Source organism: Scyliorhinus torazame, chromosome 14 (assembly GCF_047496885.1).
Source record: "Scyliorhinus torazame isolate Kashiwa2021f chromosome 14, sScyTor2.1, whole genome shotgun sequence".
Taxonomy (NCBI): Eukaryota; Metazoa; Chordata; class Chondrichthyes; order Carcharhiniformes; family Scyliorhinidae; genus Scyliorhinus; species Scyliorhinus torazame.
The window spans coordinates 103,167,360-103,181,203 of record NC_092720.1 but is presented as its reverse complement, the minus strand read 5'-3'; the positions used below and the strand labels follow the sequence as shown (position 1 = coordinate 103,181,203).

At 42.4% G+C, this 13,844-nt stretch overlaps 1 protein-coding gene and 1 long non-coding RNA gene across 2 annotated transcripts in view; both read right to left on the bottom strand.

The window, feature by feature from the left end:
• clstn2a (calsyntenin 2a) overlaps positions 1–13,844 on the bottom strand; it is a 1,020,747-nt gene that overhangs the window by 919,662 nt on the left and 87,241 nt on the right. The gene's annotated exons all lie outside the window — the stretch shown is intronic.
• LOC140389924 (uncharacterized) lies at positions 5,594–12,642 on the bottom strand. Its single transcript, XR_011934511.1, has 2 exons — positions 12,560–12,642; positions 5,594–5,758 (listed from the first exon to the last, which is right to left on the bottom strand). It is a non-coding gene; the product is annotated as an uncharacterized lncRNA (long non-coding RNA).

Sequence of the window (13,844 nt, the reverse complement as noted above, 5' to 3'; positions counted from 1 at the left end):
AATCCGTGTCAGAGATATGAACAAGAATCAGATGGTCTGATTAATTGCAAATAACAATTGTGCCACACACATGCTGAGCAATGACCATCTCCTAACATAGAGAATCCAACACCACCCTCTTGGCATTACCATTGCACAAACTTCAATATCAACATCCTGGGCGTTAACACTGACCAGAAATAAATTGGATTAGCCATATAAATGATATGGCTACAAGACATGTAAGAAGCTGGGAATTAACCCACTGATTCCCCAAAGCCTGGCTACCATCTACAAGGAACAAGTCAGAAGTGTGATGGAACACTCTACATTTGCCTGGACAATTGCAGCTCCAACAATAATCAAGAAACCTGACACCACCAGGACAAAGCAGCCCACTTGATTGGTACCCATCCACTATCCAAAACATTCACCTGCTCCACCATTGACATGATACACAAGATGAACTGCAGCAACACTGCAGCTATTTTAACAGCACCTCCCAAATTTTATCTACCAACTTGAAGGACAAGGTGAATGAGAACACCACCACCTACAGGTTCCTGTAAGTTCCTTCCAACCCACACACCCTCCTGACTTGGATCTATGTCACCATTCCTTCACTGTAGCTGGGTGAAAATCCGGGAACTCCCTTCCGCATAGCGCTGTTGGTGTGCCTACACTACTGACTGCAGTAGGGTTCAGCTCACCACCCACCTTCTCAAGGGCAATTAAGGATGGACCACAAAATGCTTGCCTAGCTAGCGACTCCCACATCCAGTGAATGAGTACATTATTAAACATTGGAAAGAACCAAAGAGTCGATCAGCTCCCCATCAACTCAGTGATGAAATTTAAAAGAGGCCAATATTTTACTACTGGGTAAAGATGCCAAAGAAAGACCCAAAAGGGTGGGAACTGAATTGATGGGACTAGCTGCTGTGTCACAGCTATTAGTTTTTGAAATGCAGATGCAAATTTATATTTTAATCCATACATGTTTATCCCTACTGGCTATAGCATAATTTAAGGGGAGGCAGTGGCATAGTGGTATTGTCCCTGGACTAGTAATCCAAAGATCCAGAGTCATGCTCTGGGGACCTGGATTCGAATCCTGTCATGGCAGATGGTGAAATTTGAATTCAAATTTGAATAAAACCTGGAATTTAAAGTCTAAAGATGACCATGAAACCGTTGTCAATTGTTGCAAAAACCCATCTGGTTCACTAATCTCCTTTAGGGAAGGAAATCAGTCGTCCTTACCTAGTCTGGCCTACATGTGACTCCCAACCCACAGCAATCTGGTTGACTATTAAATGTCCTCAGGGATGGGCAATAAATGCTGGCCCAGCAGAATAAAAACAAACGTCAACTCTCTGCAGTTATGTCACCTATACATAATTTAAAATAAGTTAAGCTTTGCTTGCCGATGGTATCTTTTTTTTTGATGCAAAGGTCTACATGTTTCCAATGTACCAATGTGAAGTCCAACACATCTTCAAATTGCTGGAGGGCTACTTACACTCATATAATGATAACACTCATCTGAAGTCCCTTCAACTGTTTCCCCAACTGAATGTATATGAATAAAAATACAAAACTCATTGCAAGGAATGAACACTTCAGGCCTCACTCTGATCTCAAGGGGCAAGCTCATGAGATTCATACATAACCATTTTTATTCCTTTATTCATTTACAGGATATGGACTTCACCAGCTAGACCAGCATTTGTTGCCCATCTCTAATTGCCCTCGAGAAGGTGGTGGTAAGCTGCCTTCTTGAACAGCTGCAGTCCATGTAGTGCAGGTACATACACTGTGCTATTAGGGAGGGAGATCCAGGGTTTTGACCCAGCAACAGTTAAAAAAAACAGCTTAATATTTCCAAATCAGGATGGTGAGTAACTTGGAGGGGAACCTCCAGGTGGTGGTGTTCCCATGTATCTGCTGCCATTGTCCTCCTAGTTGATAGTGCTCCTGAGTTTGGAAGATGCTGCTTAAGGAGGCTTGGTGAGTTCCTGAAGTGCATCTTGTCGATGGTACACACTGCTGCTACTGTGCATCGGTGGTGGAGGGAGTAAATATTTGTGGAAAGGGTGCCAATCAAGCGGGCTGCTTTGTCCTGGATGGTGTTGAGCTTCTTGAGTATCGTTGGAGCTTCACTCATTCAGACAAGTGGAGAGTATTCCTTGACTTGCACGCTGTAGATGGTGGACAGGCTTTGGAGAGTCAGGAGGTAAGTTACTCGCCGCAGGATTCCTAGCCTCTTACCTGCTCTTCTAGCCACAGTATTTAAATGGCTAGTTCAGTTCAAGTTCAGGACAATGGTAACCCCCAGGATGTTGATAGTGGGGGATTCAGTGATGGTAATACCATTGAATGTCATGGGGCGATAGTTTGATTCTCTTTCATTGGTGATGGTCATTGCCTGGACTTGAACCTTGAATGTTACTTGACATTTGTCAGTGCAAGTTTGGATATTGTCCAGCCTTGCTGCATTGAACATGGACTGCTTCAGTGTCTGAGGAGTCACGAATTGTGCTGAATTGTGCAATCATCAGCAAACAGCCCCACATCTGGCCATATGTTGGAAAGAAGATGAAGCAACTGAAGATGGTTGGGTCTAGGACACTACCCTGAAGAACTCCTGCAGTTGAGGAACTCCTGCAGTGATATCCTAGAGCTGAGATGATTGACCTCCAACCAGCACAACCATCTTCCTTTGTGCCAGATATGACTCCAGCTAGCTGTGGTTTTCCCTCTGATTCCCATTGACTCCAGTTTTGCTAGGGCACATTGATGCCATACTCGATCAAATATTGTCACCTCACCTCTTTTGCCCATGTCTGAACCAAGACTATAATCAGGTCAGAAGCAAAGTGACCTGGCGGAACCCAAATTGAGCGTCAGTGAGCAGGTTCTAAGTAAGTGCTGCTTGATAGCGCTGACGATGACTCCTTCCATCACTTTACTGATGTTGGAGAGTAGACCGATATAAGGCAGTATTTGGCTGGTTTGTATTTGTCCTGTTTTTTGTCTATGGGACATACCTGGACAATTTTCCTCATTGCTGGTAGATGCCGGTATTGTCGCTGTACAGGAACAGATTGGCTAGGAGTGCGGCAAATTCTGGAGTACAAGTCTTCAGTACTATTTCCAAAATATTGTCAGGGCCCATAGCCTTTGCAGTAGCCAGTGCCTTCAGCCTTCTCTTGAGGAGAATCACGTGGGGTGAATTGAATTGGCTGAAGACTGGCATCTGTGTTGCTTGGGGCTTCTGGAGGAGACCGAGGTGGATTATCCACTTGGCACTTCTGGCTGAAGATTACTGCAAATGCCTCAGCCTTGTCTTTTACATGGATGTGCTGGCCTCTCCATCATTAAGGATGGGGATATTTGTGGAGACTCCTCCTCTAGTGAGTTGTTTAATTGCCCACCACCATTTACGACTGGATATGGCAGGACTGCAGAGCTTAGATCTGACCCGTTGGTTGTGGGATCGCTTAGCTCTGTCTATCATGTGCTGCTTATGTTGTTTGGTATGCAAGTAGTCCTCTGTTGTAGCTTAACCAGATTGACACCATATTTTTCGGTAGGCTTGGTGTTGCTCCTGCAATCTTCATTGAACCAGGGTTGATCTCTTGGCTTGGTGGTAATGATAGAGTGAGGGATATGCCGGTCCATGAGGTTACAGATTGTGGTTGAATACAATTCTGCTGCTGCTGCTGATGGTCCACGAGGCCTCATGGATGCCCAGTCTTGAGTTGCTAGATCCGTTCTGAATATATCCCATTTAGCACGATGATAGTGCTGCAAAACATGATGGACAGTATCCTCAATGTGAAGACGGGACTTCATCTCCACAAGGACTGTGCGGCGGTTACTCCTCCTGCCACTGTCATGGACAGATGATCTGCGACAGGCATTGGTAGATCTTACCAACATGTATCTTTTTAAGGGATCCACAATAAAAAATGAATTTCTGTGCATTGTGAATAATCCCCAAGTCCTCACTAGTTATCTCAGACGACTCTCACTAACCTACTGCTGCTGTTCAAAAGAATTGAAACACCAAAATGTGAGAATAATTCATGATATTGCTGCATACTAGATAATAGCAGTGGCTTTCCAGGGGAAATTTAAAACTTATTTGAACCGGAGGTTGCAGCCGATCTGAAAACCTAGGAAATAGCCGAATCCATCGAAAACTGTCAGTGACCTAATCTCATCACAACAGCTGAGAAGCTGCCTGTAAATACTTCAAATTTATCATAGACCTGTAACCGAGCACTGAACTTCAAGGTTGTTATCGTGGTGGGGAGCCATTTTCTGTCTGAAGTACAAGATGTTCAAATGCTGGGTACATAAAATGTTAAAGTACTGTCATAGTCAACATTGAATGCAATGCTGCATCAGAAAAAATACAAGAAAATAGAGGTTCACCTTAGGCCCTCATTGTGCCATTTCCATCAGGAGTCACTGGGCTGAATAAATTCTTTGTTGAGGGAACAAATGGTTAGGAATAGCACCTTCTAAGTGTATCCCTTATTTATCACTGTTCCAGTCCATTCGATGTTATTGCTTTGCATTATTTATTAAAGTCGCAGGGGAAAAAAAGTCTTTTCAGATTTTTCACATTTTGCCAGGGTTCATTTGGAAGAAACTCCGTTTGTTCCATGTTGCATACAGTTATTGACTTCTATCAATGCCACTTTGCAGTGAGCTTCTGGTTGAAAGGTTACTGATGGCTTCTTGAATTAGTGGAGTCTGAGGTATTCCGGTGCATTGAAAATCAGTCTATTCTTCAATCCAAGAGTAACTGCATGCATTACAAGGCCAGAAAGTATTCCTTACAATAATAGCCCACAAACACTCAACAAATTCATGTGACATGTTCTGTCTTCTATTTTAAAAGAGGCATCGATCCATTTATTTTAAAACAAATCAATGTGGTCAAAAATGAGAAGCATCACAATGTGAAATATATGAATTGAATCCTCATCGATTAAAATGACCAATGATAATGAACAGATTCCCATTACATATCTGCAAAACAGACAAACGCAGCAGTACTATGGGGAGCAATCTGGACTTGGACACACACCATTATTTCTTCATCCTTGCTAGGTCAAAATCCTGAAATTCTTTAAGGAAGCACTGTTAACATCAGGAAGAAAAAAGCCCACAACCACCTTGTGAGCGCAACCAGGGGTGGGCAATAAATGGAGCCACAGCAGCAGTGACCACATCTCAAAAATAAAGGAAACTAAAATCTATTTAACCTTATCCCTGGGTGGGAGTTATTGGAGACAGAACAGCTTATCCCCAGCCAGGCAATTTCCATTAAATTATATGATGAACTCTGTCATGCCAACAGACATGACCCACTATTCTTATGTCTGCCCATATCATTCACTAATGAAACCTATTAATTAATGTCAACAGACATGACCCTATATTCTTCCGTCCGCCCACATCATTCATCAATGAAACTTATTCATTAACGGCAACAGAAATGACCCTCTATTCTTCAATCCGCCCATATCATTCACTAACGAAACCTATTCATTAATGTTTATTAGTGGGAAATAATGAGAGTTATTTGTATGCACAATGACTGTTCAACCAGCTTTAATTATTATTTCAATTCCAGTGAGAACTGCTTCAGTAATGATGATTTGCACATTCCTTGTCTTCAAGCATCCATTTTCAAAATCATAAGAATGATGCTATCTAGCAACCGAAAATGAATTCTTTTGTGCATATTTCACATCGCAATCTGGAAAACAAGAATAGATGTACATGCTCATTTATTTGAGAAATGGTGGCCTGTCAATTCTTGTTACTTCACGTCTGTGGAAATGGTGCTTAAGGAGGAAGTGAGAATAACATAGCTTCACTATAGATTGACATTGTAAATATGTTAGTCACTTTTGCAATAACTATCTGTAGCTCTTACTGCGACTGGGGACACTGCTGGGTCATTTAGAGGTACAGAATGATGCCCGAAGCTGGTTGGCATGCTTTAAATAAAAATCTCTGCTCCTGCAAACATTTTTGTTTAGAAAAATGGCAACAGACGTGGGCAAACGCATTACAAAAAATGAATAGCAATGTATGGCGCAGAAGAATGGTGATAAAATAGGTGAACGTGGCAATAATTAATATTTCTTTCAGCCTTTCTGACAAGAAATTCTCTTGGCAAGAGATAAGCAAAAATTATAACTGGCATAAACTGCAGAGAAAATATCTTTTATATTTATGAAATATACTAAGGTGATTCCACATCTACTACAATTTCTGTGTTTAAAAAGGTGACAGGATTTTCAATATTGTAAGCAAGAACATGATAAAATGACTGATGTGGTATTTTAAAAAATCATTTTCCATCACATTAAAAAATAATGCTCAGGAAGTTTTAAACTTGAGAAATTGTGTGATCCGACAACCAATATCGGTTATATATTGCTGATAGCTCAGAAAACTGGTCTCCGAGCTTCTTTTTATATTCTATCATCTGGAAGACAAGTGTCAAGATCATAATGAACACAGATGGCTTTTTTTATATATATTGCTGTTGTTCGTAGACTAGGTGAGAAGTGGGAAAAATTGAGATGCGAAAGAGAGGAAAAAGAAAAATAGCAAGAGTAAAGATCACAAAAGAGGAAAAACAATCTGAGAAACACAGGAGTGCGCACAAGACAGAAATGATGAACACCAAAAAACGGAGGACAAAACAAAGTATTGCATTCTTTGATTAAGATTTCATAGGTAGAATTTTTGCTTTTACTGCCTGTGCAGTAATTTGGTGGAGCAGATTTCAATCTACCCATCCATTTTAATTAATCCCACACTGTGGGCGTGATCTACCGGCCACGTTGTTCTGTGGTCTACTGCCGGTAGATCGCCGGGAGACCCTGCTGGGGACATCCAACATGATCTCGTGAGATGCTGCAAAGTGAAGCCCGCCAATGTGGGCGGGATCACTTTTTGGCAAATCTGCACCTGATAGCCAGGCAGCTAATATCGCATTAATGTGCAGTTCACTGAGGTAACCGAGAAGTTGGGATCTATCCCCTTCACCTTGGAGACCTCGGGGAGCGCCATTCAGTACTGGTCTCCATAAATGGGCACCAGATGGATCAGCATTCATGGCGGTCTCCGAAGGGATTGGAGGCCCCCCAAGTACATGCCCTCTGGGCAGGGTGGTACCTTGGCACTGCCAGAATAGCACCATGTCAGTGCCACCTGGGTGCCAGCCTAGCACTACCAAGTTGCCAAGCTGGCATTTTGTGCATGGTGCTGATCGGGCTGGGGGGGTCCTGGAGACCCCTTTACAGTGAGTTGGGGCTGGGGGGAGGGGGTTGGGGGTCACATCAGGGTATCGAGAGATCGGGACGCTATTTACTTGTACTGAGGAGTTTCGGCGAGCGGGGCACCTCAGTGCAGGATACGAGACAAAGTGCGGCTTCTGCTGTGAGTTCCCCAATGAGGCTCCATATCTACCAGAGCCATGTTGGATAGCGTTGTGATTTTTGGCACTGTGAGCACGGAGAAATGCGTGGTATTGGGACATTGTTCCCCCTTGGTTCGATTGCGCCCTGCACTTTCCTGCTTAACAGACAATTTATGGAACAGTCTACAAAAGAAATGGTTATCGGCTTATTTACAGTTCATGATCTAGGAATGTGTTGGAATTTAACCGTAAGCAAATTAGAAACCAGATAATCATTGGTTAAATGTACAGTCATTCCAGTTTTAGCCAAAAGGTACAATGAGTATTCTACATGCTGGGTGTGAGTCATAAAAACTGAACTGGAGGATAAATGAAAATTTTTTTTTGTCTTTATTCAGAATAATACTTCCAAATAGCTTTCAATATTTATGCACAAACAACATTTTCAATTCTGCACATTTCAATAGATTATAATTATTTCTCCTAATCTGCAAAATATCTTCCTCAGCTCCAACCTTTCACTTCAAGTGAATTAATCCCCTCTGACCATCACATCAAGTTTGAAGAATACCCTGAACAGTTGCTATCCAGACTGGAGGGAAGTATATACTGGTGCACCCCACGGGGTCCGTATTAGTATCATTGCTTTTTGAGATATCAGTCTGAGGTTGAGTATCCAGAGTAAGCTGCCAAAGCTTGCAAAGGAAACAAAACTCATAGGTTATTAACAAAGAGGAGGATAATAAGGCTTCAAGAGGTCATAGCTACACTGGTAAAAACAGTCAAGTCACAAATGAATTTTAATAGCTTAAAGCACCTTTAACAAAGTCCCAAGGAGCAGTATAAAACAAGATAAAGGGATATTGGACTGAATTTTACAGGCCACCCGCAGGCAGGAAAACAGGCAGATGGACCCATAAAATGGGGCAACATGCCATTAGCGATGTACCCGCTGCTGGTCCACATGCCCCCTCATGATTTTATAGGCAGCTGATGCAGTATCAGGTGGACTGCCACCCATCGCCCTCCAGGATCGGTGGGCTGGTCAGTGAAAGGTGTACCTCACTGACCAGCCTGCCGATGCTTGAGGGCGATGGGTATCAATCAGAGACCCCACCCCAGTTTTACCATTCCAAATCCATCCTCCTACCACCCCCCACCCCTCAACCCACTGGGGCCTGTAAACCTAACCCCAGCAGGATCTTCGACTTGCTGGAATGTCTAGGTCCATCGTCAAATGCCTTCTGCTTGGCCTACCTGCAACACCAGCAGTTGCCGGCACATGACCCGGGCTGGGCAAGGCCATAAGGCAATTACAAACAAGACTGAGAACTTTAAAGTCAAGAAATGGCTTGATCAGGAGCCAAGATGAGTCAGCAAGCACAGGGTTGATCGGTGAACAGGACATGATATCAATTTAGATATGGGGAGCACAGTTTTTGGACAATCTCAAGTTTAAAAGGGTAGAATGTGGGAAACCAGCTGGAAAGCCTTTGAGTAATAAATTCCAGGGGTAAAAAATGTATTAATGAAGGTTTCAGCAGCAATTAGCCAAGACACAGCTGAAGTTGGATGTTGCGATGAGAAGGAAATAGGTGGTCTTAGTGGTGGCACGAATATGTAGCGGGAAGCTCATCGGAGTCAAATTAGACACCATGGTTACAAACCAGTTAATTTGACAGGGAGAACGAGGTAAAAGGCAGGATAAACTAGATGAAGACATTTTGAAAGGGGTTGAGGGAACAGGAGTGACCCGGCTGTGCATGTGCAAAAATCATAGTTGGTGGCAGATGTTGGGAAGGCTGTTTTTAAAAAAATGACTCCTTGGATTTCTGATGAAAGCATAGAAGCAAGGAAGTTATGCAGAAACTTTACATTAAAAAGTACTTGTTAGACCTCAGCAAAAGTTGTGTTCAATCCAAGGCACCGAGTATCAGAGTGGTTTGAAATCCCTCGGACAGGGTGCAGAAGAGGTTTACTGGAATGGTGCCAGTTCAGGGGATGCAGTTATGTGGAGAGCTTGGAGAAGTCGGGGTTGTTCCCCTTCGAGCTGAGAAAGTTTCCTGTGAATTTTGCTAAATTTTCAAAATCATGGATAGTACTATTTCCAGTGACAGAATGATCGGGTACCCGGGACAGAAACTTTTAACTTAGCAGCTTCCCAGCCACCTAAAAGGTTAGCGGGGAACCTAACCTTGCTCCTGACAGCTGCTCCACCTCCAGCTGAATTGTTAGCCACACCACAAGGAACAGTGACCACTTCTGGGGCCACACCAGCGTCCCACAGAGCAAAGTGCTGGGATCCCAGGATGCAAGTAACTACGGAGTGTCTCTTGGTGGGCAGGGGAGGAGGATCCAGGGGAACAAGAGGTGTGGAGGCCAGAGGGCCTAATACCTACCCATCAGAAACTAATGCAAGCCTGCTGGGGCTCTCACCAGTCCCCAACCTTCGCCCGCCAACCTAAATATTGTGGCCTTAAGAGTTGCCACATGCTGGTAAACCTGGTGGATTAGAGAACAGAGGTCCTTAAAATCCTGGCCCACAGGACACAGCAGGATACTTGGCAAAGGAACTGAGGCAACAAGAGAACATATTTTTGCTGTTGAAAAAAGTGAATTGTTGAGATTTGGCATGTGCTGTTGCAAGGCTGGTGGAAGCAGCTTCAACAGTGACTTTCAAAAGAAAATTGGAAAAACACCTGAAGGGAAAAAGAATTTGTGGACTGATGCAGAGAGAGCAGGAATTGGGATGAGTCAGAAAGCTATATCAAAGAGCTGGCACATGCATGGTGGGCTGAATGGTCTCCTACTGTGCTGTATCTTTCTAACAAATCAGTCACATTCTGCGACCCATCAATCACAAGCCAAATAGAACAGTTTGTAGCACTTCAGGGAAATGTTAAAATATTTTTCATTGGCTGGAAATCATTTGGAGATGTTGAGAGAGCGTGAAAGGTGCTGCTCTATAAATGTAAATTCTCTTTTGGTTACAATTTTCCCATGGTGCAACCGCACTTTCACTCTTCTAATCCTTCCACCTGAGCCAGTGCAGTAATGTGTGCTTCAGATCTCACTCATCTTCCTCCCTTAAAGTATGATTGAAGCTATCATGATTTGATCATGCTTTCCGTTCTGATGTCTTTTTGAAAATCCTGCCTATAGCACTGAGATCAGTATCAGTCTGAAACATTCTGAGTCAACTTTATCTCTGCTCATAACTTTGAGTGATCAGAGTTCTAAACATAACTTGAGTGAAAAAAAGCTTGAACTGCTTTTATCCTGGCCACAGGCAACCATTCTTCCCGGTCCCTTGCTAAAGTTGTCCATCATAACTGCCATGACATTTACCTTTTCACCTTATTTGTATAGCAGTTGTAAAAAAAAAACTAATCAATTCACCTCACTTCACTTTTGATGAATATTTCAAAGAATCTCCCTTTACAACTTCATTTTTAACAGAACACTATGACGATCCTGACTGGTCCTTTGAATCTCCAGTTTCTTGACTGTAATCAGATTCTTGTCCCAATAGTATGCGCCTGATCAGCTGACAGATTCCTAACTCCAAACTTAAACTGCTCGGTAAACTAGACAACTGCCACTAGAAAAGGCACAGCCATCCCACACAGGTACAACCAAACAAACTTGGGGATACTTTCAATTTATTTTGGGGGCTCAAACAGTCCAAATGGAGCAGATAATATGCTATTTCAATCACTCTCCGAGGCTATCTAAAAACTCAAGTTAAAACTCTTACTATTGGAAACGCTGCCCTGCTCCTGGTTGCAAAACTGGGACAATGAATCTTAGCAGAACCGAGAAGCTGAAGTGGAACAAACAGCCCATTGTGCATTCCCACACATTCAAACATAGGCAAACTCCATTTTTTAAACCACTAATGAATCTGACCATGCAATAGTTACCAGATGGGTGGAGAGGAGGATTTTTCTTACAGGAATGTACAGATTTGTTCAGTAGGCCCCACAAAAAGGTTCAGAGGCTTGAAAGGTTGAACAATAGTGTTTATTGATAACACATAATTATACACACATGGACAGACTATTGCCCCGACTAGAAGCTAACTTCATGTCGACTTCTACACTAGTCTCTACATACAAATATCCGGTCTCACAAGTCTCTCTGCATCACACTCTGGATGGTATTGTTTACTAGTCCCACATAACTCTTGCTATGCTGAACACTCACATTATAATACTAATGGGTTAAAAGCTTAAGTTGTCCTCGGTAAGGATCGATAGAGACTGCCAAAGGCAAGGCTGTTGATTCTTTTAGCTATTTCCAGTACAAGGTTTAACATGGGACTTCACACAGAACCATCCTGCAGTATACTGTGTTGTCATGTGATCTTATATCATCAAATGTGAACTGGCCAAATACATATTTAACATTAACCTCTTTACACTACGAGAACACCAAGGAAAATGGGCGTTATAATAAAAATATAATGTACTTATTAAAGCTGAACTGGAAGAAGTTTTTTTAAATAAAAATTTAGAGTACCCAATTATTTTTTGTCCAATTAAGGGGCAATTTAGCATGGCCAATCCACCTACCCTGCACATCTTTGGGTTGTAGGGGTGAAAGTCACACATACACGGGGTGACTGTGCAAGGAGGTTCTTTTAGGACTAGTTATCCAAGCACCATCCAGCGATCAGACAACATCCTCCATATAGCCTTGCAATGTGCCTAGAGAAGTTCATAACGCAATAGTGACACAATGTGAAAGACTCAGCAGTCACATTGCGATCACTACACTAGCAGCAGAGCTTAAAACCAAGACTGCTCACCAGAACCAGATTGTTCGCAAGCCTTTGCACACAAGACTTGCTTCTCAGCAATCTATACCTCTAATCATTTGCTGCGTACCCTCGGATTTGTGCAGTCCAGCGAGCGCAATCACAAATAGAACATGAACAAAAAAGGTATTCACGCAAGAGCTATAGAGGTTCTTTTTTCTAGTAAAAGCACTGCTGCGTGGATCCTTTCCCATCACATTCTTTGTAAATTCTTTCCTCCCCTCCATTTTCTTAGTGTGGTTGATTACCTCCCCGCCCCTCCATACCCCTCCCCAATAGTATTTCTCATGGAGCAAAAATCAAACCTGATAAGTCATGTGCAGAAAATGTTTCTCTGCTGACAGCAGCAGACAGCATTCCAGGATTCATTTGAACAATGCGGTGTTAGTTTCCAGCTGGATGCAGACACTCAAAAGAATTTACATTAGTCATGTTAGGCTTCACACATGTAGAAAGTCAAATCATAACTCACTCAAGCCTGCAGTTCATTGACACTCAGGTCTTTTACAAGTTGCACAATAACCGAAGAGCATATTACTAATCCCACCATTTTTCGGTACTTATCAGGAGTACTCACGCAAAACAAGTATTTTACAAATAGGCTTCATTAAACCCTGGTCATTTAGAAGTGGGCTTTAATGCCTAATGTAATGGGAGAGTCTCAGAATTTATTAATGAAGCACTGTCTTGACTTTGGTAGTCGCTGAATAATTATGTTTAACAATTGATGTACAATGAGCACATCATCTGCAAAATGGAGAATTCCAGCCTTTTGATCTTCTGTAAGGACTAAAAATTAACACTTATACAACATTTAAGGTCTAGAAACACTTGCATCACACTTCATGTTCCCAAGAGATCCAGATTCTTGTTGCCACAGAAATCCACTATTTACAGAAAGAATAAATGGATGCCTATTAGTCACGTTCCTCTCAGTTATATTCCCCTTACTTCAGATACCTGGTACTCTGCAGTTGTTCTCCTCCTCACCTTGCTTCTCTAATCCATAGAACCACTGAATAATTACAGCACAGGTGGTTATTTCATCATTCATGTCAGTGCCGATCCCCAGGAAGAGCAACTCGCCCAGTCCCCAGGTTCCTGCTCTTTTCTCTTTAGCTCTGCAATTTTGTTCGCTTCAGATAGTTATCCAATTCTCTTCTGAGGGTCTCGATTTAAATGCCTCCTCCATACTTTCAAGCAGTGCATTCCAAATCCTAACCATGTGCTGCGCAAAAATGCGTTTCCTCAGATCACCATTGCTTCCTTCTCCAACCACCTTAAATCGGTGTCCTCTGCTTTTCGAACCTTCAATTAACAGGATAGATTTCTCCCTATGCACTCAAGTTTCATCAGTTCCAGGTTAATTTGCTAACATGGCCAATGTAAAGAAGGTTAGGAGACCACTGTAAGTTGCCACAAGTAGTAACAGAAAACTCGAAGCACTCAGGAAGAGGTGTCTATTTCTCTGTAAAATATGACAGTTTCTAATCAATTTAAATAATTGTTTTAGATCTGAAATCAGAGGTTAACCTGGCCAATTCAGACTAAGCAGAGCTGAAGAATACTGAAAATTCAATGTTCCATACA